We start from the raw sequence: 17422 nt of genomic DNA on the forward strand, positions 1-17422 counted from the left end.
ATGGGAAGGAGTTTGAAAACTCCAACTGTGAAAACTTCTGTATGGAGGAGGGAATCCTGCATCAGTTTTCTTCACGAATCACTCTACAACAAAATGGGGTGGTCAAGAGGAAAAATCGAGTATTTCAAGAAATGGCCAGAGCCATTCTTCAAATGGGGCTACCACTGCATTTCTGGGAAGAAGCCATTAATACTACATGTCATATAGTTAACAGAGTATACCTTAAACTTAAAACTAATAAGACCCTTTTTGAGATTTTGAAGAGTAAAAAGTTTACTGTCAAAAACTTTCGTGTGTTGGCAGCAAGTACTACATTCTAAGGAATTGAGAGAACTAAGGTAAGTTTTATTCAAAGAGTGATGAGGGAATCTTTCTAGGATACTCTAGGAACAGTAGAGCCTATTGTGTATACAATTCCTGCACTCGAGTTGTTATGCAATTGATAAATGTTGTGATTGATGATGTTATCAATGAGGGAGAGGCTGTGACAAATTGGGATGAGATGGAAAATTTAAGTGTTGATCCAGTAACGACTACTGAACCTAAAGAGCAACCAATTCCAGAAGCCTCGCACTCTCCTAAAGGTTTGGAACTTTCTGATATGGAGTAATTACCTAGTGACAAATTCAAACCTCCTAAAAAACCATCGTCTAAAGTCAAGTCTAATCATCCTGAGGACAATATTATTGGAGATCTAGAAAAAGGAATAAGGCTATGCAAGAAGGTTTTAAACAACTTGATTTAAACTAGCTATGTTTCCTATATTGAGCCTAAGAAAGTTTAAGAAGCCCTTAGAGATTAATGTTGGGTAAATGCTATACATGAGGAGCTAAATTAGTTTGCAAGACATTACGTGTGGTGCTTAGTCCCTAGGCCTGAACAATGTAATATGATTGGTACCAAGTGGATATTTAAGAATAAAATTGATGACCAATGTACCATTACCAAAAATAAAGTCGAGTTAATTGCCCAAAGATACACTCAAGTTGAAGGCATTGACTTTGATGAGACATTTGCTCCAATTACACGTCTTGAATTCATTCAAATTCTCCTTGTTGTTGCTTGTACCCTAGGTTTTAAATTTTATCAAATAGATGTCAAGAGTGCCTTCTTGAATGGAATACTTCATAAAGAAACTTATGTTGAACTACCCAAAGGATTTATCAATCCTAAGATCCCTCACTATGTCTTCACAAGCTTAATAAAGTCTTAGAGCCTGTTATGATAGACTTACTACATATCTCGTGGAACATGGTTCTCTCAAAGGTGGTGTCGATAGAACTTTATTTATAAGACGTGGTAAAGAAACTATAACCATAGCACAGATTTATGTCGATGACATCATCTTTGGCTCTTCCATTGACTCATTTGCACATGAATTTGCTAAATGCATGAAACAAGAATTTGAAATAAGATGGTTGGAGAACCAAGTTACTTTCTTGATCTCCAAGTAAAGCAAATAGATAATGGATTGTTCATAACCTAATCAAAGTATGCTAAAGATATTGTTAAGAAATTTAGGCTAGTTAATAAGAAATACAAAAGGACACCCATGAGCACGATTGTGAAGTTAGGTCATTATCTTTCACATAAAAATGTTAATCCAACACTATATAGGAGTATGATAGGTAGTTTACTTTATCTTACAGCCAATAGACCTGATATAGCATTGGAATATGTGTGAAGTTTCAGGCCGATCCTAAGGAACCCCACTTAAGTACTGTTAGGTGCATCATTAGGTATGTTAATGGCACCTTAGATCATGGAATCTTGTACTCAAGGAATTCTAATCCCAATCTCGTCGGCTACTCCGATGCTGATTGGGTTGGAAATGCCGATGATAAGAAGAGCACTTTGGGGACTATTTCTATATCAGTTGTAATCTTGTACAACCTAGATTAGTAAAAAGAAATTTTTTATCTCACTATCCACGGCTAAGGCCGAATACATAACTGTAGGTAGTTGTTGCACTCAGTTGTTTTGGATAAAGCAAATGTTGAGTGATTATGGCATTAGTCAGAGAACTATAATTGTGACAACACAAGTGTTATCAAAATTTCCAAAAACTTTGTTCAACACTATCGTACAAAACATATTGACACTATACATCGCTTCATTCGAGAACTTGTATATGCTGCCGTAGCATCTCTTGAACACATCTTTACTGAAAACCAACTGGCCGACTTGTTTATAAAACCTTTAGATAGGTTGAGATTTGAATCACTTGTGAAAGCTATTGGCGTCAGTGTACCTTCTTGATCACGTCCTTAGGAGCATGCATGTATAGATCATTACATTCATCCATTCTTGCATCCATTTAATTTTATGCACACATGTTTATTTTTCTTTTGCCTATTTTTGGTTGACTATTACATTTCAAATATACAAAAAAAGGAGGGACCGTGCAACATTGTGTTTGTTTCCTTGAAATTGCATTTTGTAATCAAGTATGCATTCAATGTATGAATAGTTCTATATTTTCATCACTTGATTTAAGTTTATGTGGAGTTTGTGGTATATGTTTTTCCATAGATCTTATTTGCACAACACATACTGTAACCTTGTAAGTCTTGACTGCATGTGTGAGATTTAGGATGTCTGTTCTCTGTTGATGAGGTGACCTTTACTGTCAATTGATCTCTAACTAGTGTGACCTCATTTTTGTGTGTCTTCCACCCAACAAAAATTGAGAAAGGGTTCTAATCATAATTTATCTTATACTCGCCTTTGGAGCCTATTAAGCTTGAGGGGTTTCTCATAACTTGGTACCCTATGATCAACTGATTTGGAGTCACCGACCCAAAAATTGTTACAAGGGTCATCTCAATAGCTTAATGGAGATGGGATTGCACATAAGATAGTATAAAAATAAAAATAACGAAAAAAGAGAAGGATGATTACAGTTAGGGGGAGAAATAAACATACACATTACTTATTAAAATCTACAAGTTCTAGTGGTGTTGGATTTGACTTTCATTGGGACATGAATACACTCATTCCACAGTGATCTTAGCATGTCACTTCTCACAAATTTCAAATTTTGAGTCTTTTTTTACTTAGAATTAGTGGCACTTTTCACGTATGGGTCACATATATAACTTACTCTATCTAAACTTGATTTGTGTGTGGGATAGCATTTCTATTCGTTGAGTGTGACATATTTGTGATCAAATGCATCTTTTTGGAATGACATACATTTTTAAAAAAGGTGCTATACTTCGAAAAATTTCAAAAATTGGTGCTATTTTTGTCAATTATTTTCGCTTGCCTAACGTTAGAGTTTCGCTCGAGCGACAGAAGCAAAATGCTTCTCGGTTCATCACCAAATTTATCCATTTGAGTTGTGTGTATTGCATTCAACCTGCTATATTGTCATTTCATTCCAAATTTGCATTAAATTTTTAAGGTAAATTTTCAAACCTAGAATTTGCATGTTTTGTCAATTTTTGGGGATTTTCGATTTTTGCACCATTTCATTCGTTCTACATGAATGTCTTAGGTTTTTTTGTTGAAAGTTCTATGGTATTGATTTGTCTGCATTGTTGTTTGAATATCATGTGTTTCATCACGCCTGCAAAGTGTTTGATGTATTGCCTCTTTCACGAGCTTTCACATTTTTTGAACACACATTTGCCCACACTCTTCACGTACTGAGTCATGATCCCGTGTGTGTCGCTTGTCTTACTTTTCATTAGATGTCATATCAACCATATGTCACACATGTTTTGCACTTCGTATTGACACGTGTCCTCATGCGTCTTGACATCACGTCAAGGACATGTCGCAAACGTTGCACCCTACATCTTGATACCGAGTCCTTATGCGTCTTGACATCGTGTCAAGGACGTGTCGAACATGTTGCACCTTACGTCTTGATGTCGTGTCCTCATGTGTCTTGACGTCACGTCACCCTACATCTTGATGTCCCATGACCACGTCTATCTAAATGTCCACGTGCGTCTTGATGCCATGTTATGAACATCTAAACATTGCATGGCCTTCGTTCATATCTCATGGCATTTTGATGCTTTTCCACAATTTTTACATCATTTTGCGTATTTATGTTAGTATATGCATGGTTTTGTGTGCTTTTCTCAGTTTTAGCATGTTTATGTGGATTTTTTACACTATTTTTTATGTTTTTGTCTTTATTAGTATAGTATTGCCTCGTTTCACGTGCATTCATGCATATCATGTATTAGGTGGTCTACACGGTGCATAGTATCCTAGTTTCGACTCCTAATTCCTTGAACTTGCTTATTTATCACAAATGGCACCTAAGAGAGCTCGAACTTCGACACTGCCATCAAGTGGATTGAGTTCGTACAGTATGTCTAGGTTCATCTTCTCTACTATTTAGGAGGTCTTCAAGTCTTAGTTCTTTCTCCGTCCTGTTCTTCTAGAGTGTGTGGTAATCCTTTCGGACCTTTCTCTAGATTTAGTGGCCATATTCACTTCCTGGGATAGGGAACCCCTTTTGATGGACTCATCACCTCAGCCTAGTTTCCTATTTCAGGAATTCTACGTGAATATTTATGATGTTAGTGGGTCTACATTTAGGGTTTTCCTTAGGGGTTCGACCGTTAAGATTACTCCGTATGTCATCTCTAATATTGTGCATACTCCCCAAGTCATTCATCCCCTCTTCCCTTATTTATCTGTTAATACCATCCTAGCTGATTCTCTTTTTTGGTAGATGTTGTATAACAACTCTTTGGGAGGGGGTTCGATTGTGATCCATACTGGATCTCTTCCTACTAATGACCACATTTTACTATGCATTGTGTGCAAAAATCTGTGATCGGTATCTCATACCTCTTCCTTGCCTACGAAAAAGGTAAGATTTCTTTATGCTCTATTGCATGGTGACTATATCTACTTGCCCACTTTCATTTGTCACCACATTTTATGTACCATTTAGAGTACCGAGTTATAAGATATGTCTTCCATACACTTGTTCATCACAAGTTATATCACTAGGGGCCACATTTCCAGACGGTGTCTCGAGACAGGTTAGTCGTCCTATAGGTCAGGTTACTATATTCCAGAGTCTATCCCGTGTCCCTTTATCTTCAGCTCCTACTAAGCTAGCAGAGCCTGCTGATCCTATTAATGATCTTCTCTATGGTGGTCCCACCGATATCCCTATCCCACTGCCTCGACCTACTGTCTCTACTGATATTCCGTTATCTTCTACCTTTGTTCCACCTCCACGTACTGATTCCATTCTAGATTCTATTTCTATTCTTGATGATCCATTGGTTGTGCTTATAGGTCAGATGTCTGTGCTCATCGAGCAAAAGGCTCGCATAATGGCTAAAATCACATGGTTGAGAGCTGCTTCTGAGCATCACACCGCTAAGTTTGCTACCCTTCGTGGAGCGATTGCTTATGTACAGTGTGGGATTCGATGGATGCGCGAGCATTGGGATTACGACAGTGACGATGAGTCTGATGATGCTGATTAATTGATAGGGATCCTCTTTTCATTTGTGACAAAAAGGAGAGTAGATGTAGAGGTCGATTGACATTTGACATTTTTTGATACATTGCTAGATTAAGTTTTGATATTTTGAAATATTGATGTATGTTGTTTTTGGTGCTTTGGCTTACATTAATTTGTATCTTAATCTGGCTAATATGATTTTGCATTTATCTATCACTGTCTTTAACTGCTTTTGCTTATGTTACTGTTTCGCGTGCTTTTACAGTTGGTATGTAAATTGTGATTTCAAGAACTAGGTTTGATAAAGGTAAAACAATAGTCAATTTTGTCAATAGTTTTGGGTAGTCTTGCTAGTTATTTTTGATGTAATGAATGTTTTGTTACAGAATGCCAAATGGGAAGTTTGCTAAGTTTTAATGTAGTTGGCGATTCTGTAAACAAAAGGACCAAATTGAAAATGTGTAAAAGCCAAGGAGTTAGGTGCAATTTTGTATAGTTGTGTTAGGTAGGTTAGGGGTTCAAGCTTGGAATAAGGAAAGAAGAGCGCCGCAATTCCACTTGCCTCTTACTAACACACTGCTCAAGTAATAAAAATGGAATGGACTTCGCTAGCTTGTCGCTAGGACATCGTTCGAGCAAAACACCGTCACTCGCTTTTTGCTGGGTATCGTTCAAGCGACAATGCTTACTAGAAAATCCTAATTTATGATTTTCGAAAATTTTAACAGGACCATAACGTCCTTTGTATAAATACTTACATCGTTTCACGAAAAACTTTAGATTGAGCATTGTGTGAGAAAACACCTATACTATTCCTTATTATTCAATCCATTGATCCTTGAGACTTGCAATTGAAAAACATCAAAACCTAGACTTCCAAAGTATCTATCAAAGGTTGCAGATCAAATAAGGTGATCGAAATTCCAATTATTGGAGAACAAGGAGTTCTCGAGAATCTACAGAAGATAAACAAAATTAGAAAGTCGGGAGTCGATGTAGGAGCACGCATGCCAGGAGGGCTCTGAGAATTACAGTTAGGAGGTCAAGAAGTACTTGTGTTGGTCGAGTCTAACAATATTGTAAGTTTATTCATTTATAGTGGATTCATACTGACTTGGGCCCGAAGTTTTTAATCCCGTGAGGGGTTTTCTCCGTCATCAAATATCACGTGCTATTTATTTTATAGAAATTTATTATATTGCAGTAATTCAACATAGGGTAGATTGCATGTGAATTCATCTGGACTAATTTATAACTGTGACTTTTTGTAATTATTAATTAATTTGTTTAAATTTCGGGCAAACACCTATTCACCTGTGGAATGATATTCTCCTCTCATCATGTATTAATTATCAAAGATCCCTGTACAATTGTGACATTCATCCAAACATGATTCATAACGAAAAAAGGAATAAAAATTATGGAGTCTAAAAAAGAACAGCTAAAAATAAAAAATTTAATTTTCCTTGTGCATGTGCTTAAGAAAGGAAAATGTCTTTATATCACTCTAACAACTTCTTAAAATTGAGATAAGTGTACAGGAATCCAGAATTGCATGTGGGAGATATTCATACTTTAGACGAGATATAAATAAAGGAGTTGCATGTAGTTGGCATGCTCAACAGTTGGGTGACCTTTTCTTTTCCATTTGTCTTCCCCAAATCAACTTCTCTATCAATTCACTTTGCCTTTTCACTAATAAATTTTTCACCATTTCCAATTAATCTTTTATACTCTTTATTTTTTCCTTTAATATTCTAATCTCATCCTCGATCCCAACTTTTAAAGTTCTGAAAAACTGAGCTTATTCTCAAGAAATTCAAGTACACTTTTTTTCCTCTATATATAATTTTGATTTATCTTGTAATTCTAAACACCTAATGCAACATTCATTTTTTTCTTTGCAACAACCTTACAGTTCTTTTATTCTACCTCAATATTCGCTCTATCGGTCCATTCATTTCCATAAAGCCTAGTTAAAAAAGAAAAAAAAACTTCATAACCTTTAAAATTCAAAAATTAAAATATAATCACCCTACAACAAGAACTGTATAAAGACTATGTTAGATATTTTTCATTATTTTGCATGTATTTATTTTTGTTTTGCGAATGATTTGCCGTCCCGACTAGTATTTGCCGCTGCACAACAGTGATCGGTTTTTAACAGTCACCTCCAGTAGATGTGTGCAAGAATTTTAAGGGACACACCTATTCAAACGGTTGCCTTAATTTCTATAAATTCTGGGCGAAATCTCGTTTGCAAAACACATTAGAAATTTTATTCTTCTTTCTTTCTCTTGGCATCAATTAGTTATTTTCGAGTGTTTTCTTGGTTTGATCAAATAGTCACAATTTGAATCAAACGTTTCCATTGTATCCTGAAAGAGATTTTCTATCATACCCCAGTTGTGACTTTATTGGATAGGGGAGAAACATCTCTTAAAAGAGGACGTTTTTTTTTCGAGTTTTGGAGTTCATTAAGTATTCAGATTTCTCTACATTTTTCTCAACAAACTGTAAGGGTGCATTTGATTACGAGCATGAAATTTACATGAAAAATTGTATGAAAATTATTAATTAAATATGTTTGATTGAATTGATTTTTAACATAAAAATATTATACTCGTTATTTTTTATTAGTGGGTAGATGAAAAATAAGAGATAGATTAGAGAGAATATAAGAGAGTAAATTTCCTAGAAAATAAAATCAGTCATCCTTAAAGGAAATATTTTCCTTGCTTTTGGGAAAAATATGGTCACATGACCAAAAAATTGGAAAATACTTTTTATGGAAAAATTGTCAATCAAACACCCAAAAAGTAGGGATTTGGGTGGAAAAATTTTATTTTCCATAGAAATAAAACCAATCAAACACACTCTAGACGTTAACATGTCCTAACAAAATCTAATAGAATGTAATCTCTATTTATGTTTCTAATGACATTCTCGCAGAAATATCCTTCACAACAATAAAATTTCAACTGATCTACAGTTTACAATCAATAATATCCTGTAAAATTCTAAACAATTGATTAATTAGTTGACTCATGGAATTCTATATCAAGAGTGAGCAATTTTACTTTCAAGAAGTAATACAGACATAGCTCCCGATGATATAGTGACCAAAGCACTCATACCTCTTGAATTTATAGTTACCAGAAACAGGAAATATAAAATATTTTTCGTGTACAATGAAGACCATCAATAAAAAAACATAGCACAGTTCTTAGCATAGACTTTATATAAAATCATACGGAATGCATTTTTTGCTTTAATTTTAACAAATTTTTTAGACGAGAAATCAGTATCATAAACAACTATTTTCTAATTCATCGGTAGCAGCCTTGCCCTGACAAGACTCTTTTTCCTCTTTTAAAAATTATATTATGTTTCAATAACATTATAGCCATTTATTATCTTATCTAATGGTTACAGTATTCGTTTACATCATGTAAAACTTTTATTTCTGCGACTACCATAAGTATCCTCATTTAAATAATCTTCAGTAATATACCGTTAAAATTATTCCATTATTTCTTTGGATCATGTTGATTGCATAAGATCGAAATTGAAGCAAAAGTTGATGTAATGTACTGCGTATTTGATATTGGTAGGCATTTTCCTAGCATAATTTATAGTTAGTATATCCATTAAGCAAACTATGTAACAACGCAACTTTATGATTATTAACTCGCACGAACTTTATTAAAAAAAAAAAAAAAAAAAAAAAAAACCTCTTAATTTTTCAAATGACATCTAATCTCTTACAAAATTTAATAGCTTTCGCAAATAATATATCCCTCTTTCTACAACATTTATAGCAACTATTCTTCCTATTGTACGATTTTTTTCCTTTATATCACGTGTCCTTTGAATTGCAATAACAGCCTTGTTTTTCGTTGATAGCGTTTGTCCAAAATTATTCTGTTAATTTGGAAACAATCACTATTCTTAATTTCTTGTAAATTATCAAATTATTTATACGTAACAGCATGATAATTTTCAAGTTGTGGTTGAAGGAAAATAATAGATGGACTAAGATCAACAGAGAGAATCCAAAAATCCTCCAAAGGTCAAGAAATCGATCTAGTTGAATGATTAATCATAATTTCGTCATAAATATAATCAATATCATCACCATTCACAAAGAAATTAATTTTGCCATGATCTTTGTAAACATATTTGTCCAAATACTTAACAATCTAAATTGTCGAATATATCTCAACATTAATAGAATAATTATATTTATCTAACAAATATGTATTATAAGAAACAACCCATCTATTATACAAATACTCATCTCTAACTTTGATATTTTCGTTTTTATCACATTTTCAATAAATTGAGTAATAATTTTGACCTATTGTGTTTTTTTCGCGTAATAATTTAAAAATTCATATTTACACTTGTTACTGCCTTCCATACATGAGTTTTCAAGATTTAAAATACCAGTGGAATTGTGCACCATATGTTTGAAAAAATTATTAAAGACATGTTTTTTAATCATAAATTTCAACACATAATATTATCTATCAAAATAGGAGAAATAATTTTTGCATCTTTTTTCCTAAAATCAATAAAAATGTGCATGTGATGTCCTCATTTTGAAACTCAATAATAACAAATGTATGTAACATTTTGTCCAAATATTTTTTTCTTCATAAAATTATTCTTTTATTCCTCAAGCTTTGCTCTAAAAACATGAACCATGAGATCGGGTCTATATATTTTGAGGCTCATCATTGTATTTCCAATGGTCTTAATTTCTTAGCAATTCTTATTTGAAGTCATATATATATATATATTTTCCTCACATCTCTGGGACTAAGAACAAAAGACCGAGGCAAGATAGCTGCGTGACTTATTTTACTATTGCATTTTCTCCATGTTCAAGACTATCAATGATACCTCGATATGATTCAACTTGTAACTATTTTTTATTATGATAATCAATTAATCTAGATGATTGGATTTTGACATACATATCTATCATATATTGCTGTAAGAAGAAATATGAAAAAGAAGACTTTAAATGTATAAATAAAATGTTTAAAAGTTTATTGAATGCTGATCATGGACTATGAACACCTAGCAAATATTGATTCTAATTTATAATAATATAAAATTAATAACTTTCCACTATTTTTGTTGTTAGTTTCTATCCAAAATAACAATTATCAAATAACAAACTAACTCTGCATTTTTATAGGACTCTGTTACTTGATTAACTCTATCGATACACTTGGACTATCCTTTGATTTGAATTTGTTGACCCCAACTCTTTCTTGATTATTCAAAATTATGTGTGACTTCACAATTATATCACTCGAAATTTTCTGATCTCCTTATCACTCATTTGATTCTCATCATTTATGTTGCCAAGTTGCATGATGTTGCTAACACTAAGGAAGTTTTCAAGCATGTAGCAATATTGAATTAAATAAGAGTCTAGTTTGAAGTTTATAACAATAAAATTTAAAAAATAAAATCTGCATTCTACTATTGATGTTCTCCAAAACTAAATAGAAATACAAACAAAAGTAAAAAAGAAGAAGAATTCACATAAGCATAAAACACGATAAAAGCATAGTCAAAGTTTAATGTGTTAAAAATTAACATTCTTTCCACCTCAATTTATTCTTTAGCTGACTCGCATTCGTAACATCCTCATTTGTACATATTTTTTACATCTTCGTCCGAGCATCAATTCGAAGAACATATTCTTCTAGTTACATAAAAGAAAACAAAATTTGGAAAAAAAATAAAATAAAATCTGTTTTGTTATAATTTTTAGAAGAATAATTCTTGTTGTACATAAAAAATTGTACATAATGGTGTCCCCTAACTCACATGAGCGGGGTCCACTTCTATATTTATATTCAGGTGGACCCTACCCATGTGAGTGGGGGACAGCATTATGTACAATTTTTTATGTACACATAGCACACTCCTTTTTAGAGTATCAACACTATTTCATTTATAAAGTGACATACTTGATTTGAATTCTAAATTTGTAACTATCTTCATTTTATTGCATAAATATTTGTCGTAGTGTTCACCATACGATGTCGTAAAAAAGTTTTAGTTGTAAGTTTACACAATGCTATTAAAATTTATAACATTTTTTTGAAATTTGATGTAAATAGGGCTGCAACTCTTCAAACAAGGCATGTATTTTCGGACTAATTTGTCATGTAAAAAAAAAAAATCTCACTTTCTCTATAAACTAACAATTATATAGTGAAACAAATAGTTGGCCATGATAATACATGGGGCTAAGAAGGTACATTTTTTAGAATTTTTACACTTCTTAAATGATATTAAGAAGTATTGCACAAACTCGACGATGATTTAATATTCAAAATGCTATTTCTGAAGCATTTTATCGACAAATTTGAAATCAATAAAAATATATATAATTTAAATAAAATATAAATATAAAAAGTACGAAAGACACTCTAAATGATTTTGGCTAATTAATCTTTCTCAGTTGATCAAAGAAATAGTATATTCTTTTAGCTCCATATAGAAGATTAAATTAAAAATATTGAAAAACATATGTGCATATCATTGAGCAAGTATGATGATAGTAAAAGCAGCAGTAGAATTAAATGATTCAAACATTAAAGAGTAGTTTCGTCCTAATGGTTTTAAATATACTGAACAAATAAGTTATATATATATAACCAAAATACCTATATTAATTAGAAGTAAAGTACGATGTTACTTTTTACAACATATTTGAGAAATAAAAAATCGTATAAATAAAATCCATAGGTTATTTAACTCACAATAAAATTTCATTGGTGTAGAAAACAGTTAATATTTCGATACAATCCCAAGAAAAAATTACAATTAAAATTAAAATTATTGTAAGGAAAAAATAGAAACTAAAAACAAGTTAATATAATCCATAATTTAGAGTGCTTATCGAATCGATCATCGAATACTTTCCAAAATTTACTGCTCTAGACATCAAAAGATTGTGTGATAAACACAATTAACTATTAAGAAAAATAATCTCACACAATTGCGAAAATATCGTAGAGATGATTCATTACAATCTTTATATATCTTCAACACCCTTCCTCAAACTCAAAATGGTATAGTGAAAATCAAATTATATTGAGTTTAAAATTTAAATTGATCCAATCAAATCTTCTTCTTCCAAAGATCGAATGATACTTCAAACTTGCATGCATGCTAATCAAGCCAAAAAAAGAACTCAAAGTTGATTAAAAAAAATCACCATTCACCAATCTAACCAAGCAATCATCAAGATTTGAAAGAGACACCCACCAATATAACGCACAAGAATCTCAAACGGTTTTATTAAGTATTAAATAGACGGGTCAAGGATGGAACATGTGTTAATAGTAGCACTTCGAAAGTCCATGTGTAGTATCAGTATTACACTAACAGATGAAGGAAAGGCAAATAAAATAGGAACCCTGGCGATGAGGAAGCGAAATTAACATAAGTGATGGAAATAAATTCGATGGAATGATTTTCTTCAAAAAAATTCTAACATCGATGGATTTAATAAAGTTCAAAAGCAATTCCCGATTTCCTTGGAAACCAACTTTCTCCAAGAATGAAGCAACAAGAATAGCCAATATCTAACGTGATTTGAATTAATTTGAAATTCATATTCAGATTTAATCAAGAACAAATTTTAATTTTTTTTATTGAACAAAATATGAATAGAAAAGAAGGAAAAAGAATTTGACGGACAAGAATCTCTAATCAAAACAAAAATATCTGACCAGACGAGCAGCACGAGGCCGTTGAAGAGCATAAGCTTGCAAGGTTAACCCAAAATAAAATTAAACTCGCTCTAATACCATATTAAAATATTATAAATTATATATGATAAACATTTATTTCGATTATAAAGTAGAAGACCATTTTTAAATAAATCTAAAAAGAAAGATTGTGTGATTATCAAACAATCAACTACTAAAGAAAAATAATCCCACACAATTAAAAAATATATATATCATAGAGATTATTCTTTATAATCATTCTATATCTTTGCAAAGCACAATACATCATGTAATGAATTTTTTAGAGAATCACATACTATGTTATGGAATTAGTTTTATATCTTCAACCTAAGGAATCCAAGAATAAGTTTTAAAATTGTACAATTTACTAGAAAGCACGGAATTAACTCGTGTTCACTACAACAAAATGAGCTCAATAATAAATTTTAAACTTGCAAAATAGACGCACACAAAAAAAAAAAAAAAGGAAAGAAAGAAAGAAAGAAAAAAAGCCTCATGTTCACTACATATCACTAACAATCAATATTGTTTTAATCCTGCTATACGTACAGGAAATTCTTCACAGGAGCTGTACAGAAATTCAAAATAAATTATGTGGCATAATCCTAATTCATTTTGTTTTTCATCTACCTTGGTTAAAGAATTGACCGGTCACATTTCTTAAAATCCTGTACAGCTTCTGTGTAAATTTCCTGTACTTACAGAATTATTGTATATTGTTTTCATTTTTCCTAAAACCTAGATATATCTACAAAGTTTAATGGGTCACCTAATCTTGTTAAAATTTCGCTTTCGGTCACTTATATTCAAATTTGATGTAATCAGATCAACCAAACTTCGATTTGACTACATTTATGGTCACTCGTCTTTAATTTAATGTAATCAAGACGTCTAACTTCGATTTACTTGAGAATATGATAATTTTGTCCATCGCCATTCAATTAACTAACATAATATGCTGACATAGATGTTGAAACTAAGAGATAGTTAATATGCATGTTTATGTCACTCAACAATGAACACAACCCATCTTAAAAAGAATATTCTTAAAAAAGTTACGAACTATAAATATGTTCTTACGCGTCAACCCGATTTAGTTTCGGGTCCATGTCAACGTATTAGGTAAGTTAAACTCGTGACAATGGATAAAAAAGACTAAGCCCATGTTTATCTATCATTATTTCAAAACTCTTTTTTCTTAAACTCGTTTTCAGCCACACATCTTATAATAAAATATTTTACACATAAATACAAAACTTTTCCTTCCTTTTAAACGCACGTTTATAAAAAAATTCACTTTTTTAAAACTCATTTTCATTGAATAATGGTAGAAACATGGGCTAAAGTTTCAAGCAAATCGATATTAGGAGATCTGATTGTACAAAATTCAAGACAAGTGACCTAAATAAAACTCTCTTTAAAATTGAGTGACCCATGTCATTTAACCCCTATTCTATGCTCATAATTCCAGACTGTGTATGGTTCTCATTATTTTCAAAATACATTTTTTTCTCTCTTATTGTTAATCACACATTTTTTTAATGAAATAATATCACACACAAACTCAGGACTTTTCATTTTTTTTAACCACGTATTTTTTATTAAAATACTATTCTAAAATGCATTTCGAGGATCGGAAAAAATGGGACTCAAACGGCCCCAGTGCTTTGAGAATTAAAACAAGTTAGAGAATTCAAATATGCTCCCAACATTTTAAAACATCAATTTCAAATATCTATCAATGATTCAACTTATAAGATGCCTTCAATTAAATTTAGGACCTCATATAAAACCGGGTCCACTCAAAATTAAAATTCGAGAATCCTATAAAATTTCTCCAACCAAAATCTCCCACGTGTATTCGGCTCCGAGGTATTTTTCAGTTAGTTGAAACGCACGCCCACGCGGTCCAAACGGTAATATTTGACACGTGTCTCATTATGACGTCAACAACAAATTAGAACGTTGATCTTTGAGCAATTCAGGGGCATAAATCTTCCCCTCCCTCCTCTCCTTGCTCTGAAGGGAGAGAAACTAAACGTTTTCGTAACTCTCTCCGATCGTGATTTCTCTTCAATCAGCTCATTCATATACACCGGCAGAGGTACGTGCAGATATATGAGTTGATTCTTTTTCCGTTTCGTTTTCACGTTCTGATCTATTGTCGTTCTGATTTTCCCCCCTTTTTATGATTGTTTATAATTAAGACCGATTATATTCGAAATGAAGATGAAGTGGTGGGGCCAAATGATAGTTCCAATGCAAAAAGTTTGGACCAACTTCTCTTACCGTCTCGGTTATCGCAAAAATGGTTAATTTTCACAACTCGGAGTTATTTGTTGGTTGCTTATCTTTTTATTTTCCTTAAGATTTGATTCCCAATTGTTGTTTTGTGCTCCATTGATATGCTTACACTGTATTTTTTATGATTTGTTTTGATTAAACTATTGGAAATATCAGAATGGTTGTTTATTGGGAATATTGTAATTAATCATTCGCGTGGGTCTCATCTTATAATAATATGTAATACAAGGGGATTCTAAAATGGATCCAGAATTTTGAGTGAGCATGGACGGTTGTTGACAATAAATTGGTTTAAAAGAGATTCAATCCCTGGTGCTCCATTTAACCTAAAACTTTTATTTATTGTCAAAAAAAAGGAAAAATTGTTATCAACAGATCCAGCACGTGTGGCCGTTGGTGCTCGTCAGGCACTAGATCCACCACTATCTAGAACCCTAATCTTTTTAGAGCATTAATTTGTTAAAGGCGGTGGGAGGAAAAAGTTTCAATTAGTTGATTCAAATTTATTTGAAACAATGTTTAGTTTGCTATGTTATTGTTACATAATCAATTAGTTAAGTAGTCAAATAGAGTTACCTGTCCATATGGATTAAGTTCATGATACTGTCAAGGAAGGCACTTGTGGTACATCTTCTTGTGCTGTTAATATGCAGGCTAAATTTGATGAAATGATGACATATCTTTTCATATAGACTTAGATAAGGCTTGTTATCTTTGTTTTTTTATCAAACATTCTTTATTCTCTATTAAGCAATTGACGTTTAGTTATCAATAAGAAGATAAAATTTCCATCAGAGGTGGTTCACACTTAGTATATTTTGGTAGTGAAAATTTATTACCAGAAGCATTTACTCTTTTGGAAATCTTGATATTAGACAAACATTCATCTTGTCAAACCACCTCATCCAGTGACTCAAACTATTAAATTAAATAGAGTATACGTTTACTTATTTAAATTTAGTCATCATACACATCATCTATGTGGTGGTCATATGTTGATTTGTTCCAAGCTTTCATTGTTTATGGTCCAAATGTGAAGGTTGGAACATTGAACTACCATGTGAAATCAAATTTCTCGAATATTTCAGGGCTAGTAAAGCTTCACCAAGATATTAGGACATGTGAGTACGAAGATGTCCACATCTTGTGGAATATGCTGAAGAGAAATGAGACAGATCTCACTAGAAGGAAAAAGGAGCCCTTTTGGAACATCCTTCGATGGGCAAAGCATGCTTCATTTCCTTGCCGTGGTATGTGAACATACCCATATGCAGTGAGTTTTTTATGCTTTTGTTCTCTGAATGTTGTATGTTGAAGACTTAAAAAGTAATCAGCATATTATCTTGTAAGGGTAATCACATGTTTTTGAAGCATATCATATGCTGTTTATAATGTAAACCTGCATATAGATTAATTTTTCTCCCTTTTGTTATTTAATGTCAAATGTATTATGGAGCTGGCGCTTAGTATTTGCCTCTGTTACTGAATCCTTGACACGTTGAATATAACCTCCTATTTTGGGAGTAAATAAGACGGTGTGGATAACTTTTGATACTTGTAAATAGATCGAATGTTTTTTATAGCAGGCTGCAGTGATTTGTAAATAGCAAGAGTAGGCTTACCGTTATGCTATCCCAACAATGGGAACAATTTGGAGTTTAGATTGTTGTTCAAAACAGAGTTGATACCACTAGGTGAACCTTTGACACTTGTTTGTGTGTGTGTGTGTGTCTCTCTCTCTCTCTCTCTCTCTTATATATATATAATCTTGATCTTTTCTTCAAGTTTTTATCTAATTTTGATCTTTTTAATCTTAAGCTTTATTGTGAGAGGAAACTTTCAAAATTTTCCAAATTGGGACTGAAAATTAATAATCATTCGAAAT

General features: G+C 32.3%; 1 long non-coding RNA gene across 1 annotated transcript; it reads left to right on the top strand.

Moving 5' to 3' along the window:
• Nucleotides 1–15184: 15184 nt before the first annotated feature.
• Nucleotides 15185–17117, top strand: LOC111389327. The gene is made up of 3 exons (XR_002701719.1): nt 15185–15337; nt 15441–15544; nt 16626–17117. It is a non-coding gene; the product is annotated as an uncharacterized LOC111389327 (long non-coding RNA).
• The last annotated feature ends 305 nt before the right edge of the window (nt 17118–17422 follow it).

Source organism: Olea europaea, unplaced genomic scaffold (genome assembly GCF_002742605.1).
Source record: "Olea europaea var. sylvestris unplaced genomic scaffold, O_europaea_v1 scaffold578, whole genome shotgun sequence".
NCBI lineage: Eukaryota > Viridiplantae > Streptophyta > Magnoliopsida > Lamiales > Oleaceae > Olea > Olea europaea.